Raw genomic sequence first — 6,027 nt, forward strand, 5'->3', positions numbered from 1 at the left:
CTGCTCTGTGTGTGACAGGGGGCGGTGCCCCAGCTCCCTGATCGGCCCTGCTCTGTGCCTGATAGGGGGGAGCTCCCCAACCCCCTGATTGCCCTGCGGCTCTGTGTGAGACAGCATGCGGCTCCCCAACCACACCCCCCACAGGAGCCCTGCTCTGTGTGTGATGGGGGAGAACCATAACCTCCCCTATCAGCCCTGCTCTGTGAGTGACAGGGGGCAGCGCCCCAACCCCCTCATTGGCCCTGCTCTGTGCGTGACAGGGGGTGGCGCCGCAACTTCCCCATCGACCCTGCCTTGAGTGTGACAGGGGGCGGTGCCCCAACCCCCCAATTGGCCCTACCCTGAGCGTGACTGAGGGTGGCATCACAACCTCCCAATCTGCCCTGCTCTGTGCATGACAGGAGGCAGCACCGCAACTCCCCAATCAGCCCTGCTCTGAGCCCGACCAGGGGCTGCACCTACGGATTGGTGGCCTGCCCTCCGCCACCCGGGAGTAGGCCTAAGCCAGCAGGTCGTTATCTCCCGAAGGGCCCCAGAATGTTAGAGGGCACAGGCCGGGCTGAGAAACGCCCCCTACCCGCCGAGTGCACAAATTTTTGTGCACCGGGCCTCTCGTCTATATAATAAAAGTGAAAATGACCGATACGGTGGAACAACCAGAACAACCAATTGCTATGATGCGTACTGATCACCAGGGGGAAGAGGCTCAATGCTGGCAGCGGACATCCCTGAGGGCTCCTGGGCTGCGAGAAGGTGCAGGCTGGGCTGAGGGATTCCACCTCCCATCCCAGTGCATGAATTTAGTGCACTGGGCCTTTAGTCAAATAATAAAACTTTAAATAATATCAAGTATTAAGGGATTAAGAACATTTTAAAGGGAGTCGTCATACTAATATTACTAAGTTGTTTTTCTTGATTTAATAAATTTTCTCCTTTTTAACCAACTTTTATGTATGGACTTCTCCTATTTTAAGTTCTCTCCATTTATGTTCCATTCTTTGCTATTTCTTCTTTTTTCATTCCATATTGTTCATTTCTCCATTATAAGCATTAGTTTATGAGAGCTTTAGATTGATGTACTCAAAGTTTCTAATCTCTCTCTCTATTCCTCCCTCCTTCTCTCTCTCTCTCTCTCTCTCTCTCTCTCTCTCTCACACACACACACACACACACACACACACACACACACACATGCTGTATGTCTGTCATGTATTAGAGCCTATTGCTATGTAATTGATACTTCCCCAAACCTTCAGAGATGGCAGTAGTCAACAAACGTGCTAAGTTCCTCCATCCACTGTCCTATCAGAAATGTGTAAATTCTGATGTCATTTTTTTGTCAAATGTAAAATGAGGCTCAGTCATCCAATGCCCTTAATCATATTACCTAAGGGTTCAAAAGAATACAAATATTTCTCATTTTTATTGAATTTATTGGAGTGACACTCGTTAACACAAAATTTCACAACACATCATCTGTTCATTAAATTATGTGTTCACCACCCCAAGTCAAATCTCCATCTATCACGATTTAAGTCCCTTCCACTTCCCCCAACCTCTCCCTCCAGCAATCACCATGTTGTTGGAGGGATTTAGCAAAAAAAAGGGGGGGGGGCAATATACAAATATTTTACACAAAATTTCCTGGGCCTATTTTCTACCCACCATAGGGTTTATTCTTTATATTTATGCAATTTATTGGCATAGTACAGTGGTTGGCAAACTCATTAGTCAACAGAGCCAAATATCAACAGTACTTCTTCAAAATAGACTCGCCCAGGCCAAAAACTGACTTCTGCGCATGGGCCACAAAGTTTCAATCGCACTGTGCATGCACGCCCGCACATGGTATTTTGTGGAAGAGCCACACTCAAGGGGCCAAAGAGCCGCATGTGGCTTGTGAGCCGCAGTTTGCCAACCACTGGCATAGTAGATAATTCTATAAAATGCAAATACTTTATGAATATAGAAGAATTTTTTCACACACACACACACACACACACTATATATATATATATATATATATATATATATGTATATATATATAAATTTTAGTTTTTTTTCTGTAAATGACTTGAGAAGCTCATATCCTAAGATGTTTCTGAAAGTATAATATTCATCTTTTCTAGAAATATTTTATTTTGTTTTCAGATTGAATGGTATTTGGGAATATATCTCTTTAATGTGTGTGGCAGGCTTCATATGACTAGTGAGTGCTACAGATGCAGTTTTGGTCAGAAAACGCTTGTACTGTATTCTCCTCATTACCTTAAAAAATATCTGTCTTGTGAGTGTGCTTGCATTTTATTATGAAAAAAGGTAGAAGCTTCAATGAAAGACAAATGATTGATATTATTTATAGCACAGGAAGCCATATCTACTTTCTCTCATGATGTTATTTCTGATCTTAATTAATCTTGCTCCTACAAGTGGGTGATGGGAGGAAGGCTCAATTGAGTTATGCTTATCTCTCAAAGCTTTCAATCTTCTGTCTTTGTTTGATTCTACCCTATAGCAGTAGAATAGGGTACAGTAATACAATAAAATATACTTTAGTCAGAAAAAAGCATTTAAAGCATTATCTTTCTAAACTTCAATAATTTTCTCTAAAGTTCAAGCCACAAGTTCCTCCCCATCTCCTGCTTCCTTCCTGTCTTTATCTTAGCCACACTTCTTCCACTTGTCCTGCTCCCCTCCCACCTTTAGTTGCTTTCCTATTTCTAGCTATCCTCACCTAAGTTTTATCATCATGTTTGAAAAAATGGAATATGAGAATATAGTAGAGAAAGAGAAGGTCCAAATGATTCAGAAGAAGAAATATGACAAAAACAGACATAAATGGAAGAGACAATGAGAGAAAACACAAAAGAAAAGAAAAAAAATGATTTTCTCTTTTGTTCTTTTGCAGCTGGGACTAAATCATATGCTGGTGAGTGCCATGGACACCGTTGAAAACTATGCTATTATCAAATATATCTTAACACTGTAGAGTGTTAACACATTGAAGAGTGTGCAATAAAATATATTGAAAATCAAAGAAACTATAAAACGTACATTTTATGAAATCAATAGATTACTCAATATTTTAACAGATAATAACATGTTTGGAATATTAAATTTTAGTGGTTTTATTTAACTTTACTTTTATTGGTGACACTATTACAGATGTCCCATTCCCCCTCTCATTGCTCATCTCCACTCAGCCCCACTCCCCCTTCCTTCTGGCCATCACCACACTGTTGTCTGTGTCTATGGGTTCTGCATAATGTTCTTTAATTAATCCCTTTACCTTCTTTCATCCATTCCCCCCTTCCATGCTGAGAATTGTCAGTATTCCGTGTATCCATGCCTCTATTTTTATTTTGTTTGAGAGTTTTATTTTGTTCATTAGATTCCATATATACCATATTTGCCAGCGTATAAGACGACTGGGCGTATAAGACGACCCCCTAACATTTCCACTCAAAATACAGAGTTTGTTATATACTCGCCGTATAAGACTACCCCCTCTTCCGCACACCTTCCACACACCAAATAAAAGGTAAAACAATATCAGATTTGATTTTAACATTTTAATTTATATTCAAATGCTTATGACATGCAGGAAAACTGTCACAAGGCTGTATGTAATCAAACATATACATAAAACAGTGCAAGTTTATTACCGGTAAACATACCGGTAATTCACTAAAGAAAACACACTCTATAGACTGGTACCGTAGATGCTTCTCAGGAACACAGGCAAGCAGCCCACAACCTAGAGGGACTGTCAATGATAGAAGAAAGATAACAAATAGAGGTAGAGAGCAAGTGCCGGGCAAGTCCCTAGCAAAGGCACCATGATAGCGCAAAATCGCGAATCTTCAATGCATATGTAAAGAAATATACGGTAACCCGAATTTACCACACTCGCAAAATCGCACACAGCCAACCATACACCCAGTATGGTATCGCGATTCGTGATTTTGCGCTATCATACTGGGTGTATGGTCGGCTGTGTGCGATTTTGCGAGTGTGGTAAAATCGCATAACAGCAAAATCGCATAACAGCCGAGCATACACCCAGCAGCGCTGCTGATGCCTGAACGGTATGTGGAATGAAGTGGGCGGGCATCGGGAGGCCACTATGGCACGGGGCAAGCACTATGGGCAGTCTATCTGAAGTGTACCTGGCGTATAAGACGACCCCCCACTTGAAGGCATATTTTTCAGGGCCAAAAAATCGTCTTATACGCCGGCAAATACGGTAAGTGAAATCATATTGTATTTCTGGAATACTGCACAGCAGTAAAAAATAAAACCTGTACGTTTTTCTACAGCATGGATGGACCTAGAGAATATTATGCTAAGTGAAATAATCCAGTAAGAGAAAGACAAATAGCAGCTTTTTAAATATATTGTATCTCACAGTATGCTTTGATAGATAAAGGATGAGGAAACCATAGCAAAAACATGTATTTGGCTATACAGGTAGATTCTTTATTTCTTTCCAATATTCTAAACAGGTTATAGACACTTACCAGATACAAAAGTCAGATGAAGAACATAAGGATGAGTCAGTTCTTCAAGTCAGATATAACTCAGTGGGCTGTGGAAAGAGGTGCAAGTACATGGACAAGTATTTCCATTGCTGCTTTCATTCCTGAATTAATGCTTAGGAATTCATACTCAGATATTCTGGGAGGACAGGAGCTTTATCTTTCAGATAGTGGGTTTTCATGTTGATATGTTTCTTGCAGTTTGGATGAAAGAAGAATCGAGAGCTGGTGAGTGTGTGGTGGTACAGAGGGACCCTGCTCCTTTGGAGGTACTGTCAGGGGAAGATGAGTGGAGGAGCACTGGGTCTGCCCAGAACCAGAGAAGCCCTCACAGAATGGGGACCCTTGGGCCCAAGCAACAGACTTTTCCAGGAAACATGATGGTTCATTTGTCTTTGCAGTAAATGTGACTCTGAACACAGCCACTGCCCATCCTGCCCTCCTCCGGTCTGAAGATGGGAAGCGAGTAACCTGGCAAGAGACTTGTCAGGATCTACCCAGTTACTTGCAGAGATATGACTCCCTTCCCTGTGTGCTGGGTCAGCAGGACATCAGCTCAGGGAAATGCCACTGGGAGGTAGAGGCTGGGCACATGCAGTCCTGGGACCTGTGAATTTGTGGGATACTGTAAAAAAGAAGGGGAGGGTCACAATGTCCCCAGAAAATGGTTTCTGGGCAATCAGGCTCTATGATGGGGAATACTGGGCTCTCACCTCCCCAGAAACTCATCTTACTCTAAGAGAAAGACCCCTTAGTGTGGGGATATTCCTGGATTATGAGTCTGGAGAAGTATCTTCTGTAACATGACAGATGGGTCCTATATTTTCAGCTTTCCCAAGAACACATTTAATGGTGTCCTAAGACCACTTTTCAGACTTTGGTCCTCTGGCTCAAGGCCCTTGAGCATCGTCCATGTGGAGGAGAAAAGACTATGTACTTCATAGGCCAACCCTTCCCTGAGTAATGATGACATTGGGCCCCAAAGATGATCACAATTCTCCCAGCAGCCACAATTATTTTTTTCTATCTTACTGGTTCATTCTCAAGATAAAGCTATGGTACACAGACTGATTTAAAATTACTCCTATTGCTTTTTTTGCCTAAGTGCTCTAGCTAAAGGTTCCAGAACCATGATGAATAAAAGTGGGCATTACTGTATTTCTGATCTTAGAGAAAAAGCTTTCAACTTTGTACTGTTGACAATGATGTTAGCTGTGTCATATGTGGCCTCCAATATATTGAGGTAGTTTTCATATATACTCAGTTAGTTCCTGGTGTATGATCTTTTAAATATTGACTCTATTGTGCTAATATTTTTGTTGAGAATTTCTGTATCTGTGTTCGTCAGCAATATCAGGCTAGAGTTTTCAACCTTATAGTGTACTTGTCTGGTTTTGGTATACAGCAATTCTGGTCTCATAAAGTAAATTTGAAAGCATTCCCTGATTGTTGAAATTTTGGAAGAATTTTAGAATGATTGGCATTAATT

At 41.6% G+C, this 6,027-nt stretch overlaps 1 long non-coding RNA gene across 1 annotated transcript; it reads left to right on the plus strand.

The window, feature by feature from the left end:
• The first annotated feature begins 2,862 nt into the window (after positions 1 to 2,862).
• On the plus strand, positions 2,863 to 5,799 carry LOC107183179. Its single transcript, XR_001513962.1, has 3 exons — positions 2,863 to 2,929; positions 4,740 to 4,766; positions 4,940 to 5,799. It is a non-coding gene; the product is annotated as an uncharacterized LOC107183179 (long non-coding RNA).
• Positions 5,800 to 6,027: the final 228 nt, after the last annotated feature.

Source organism: Myotis davidii, unplaced genomic scaffold, assembly GCF_000327345.1.
Source record: "Myotis davidii unplaced genomic scaffold, ASM32734v1 scaffold621, whole genome shotgun sequence".
Taxonomy (NCBI): Eukaryota; Metazoa; Chordata; class Mammalia; order Chiroptera; family Vespertilionidae; genus Myotis; species Myotis davidii.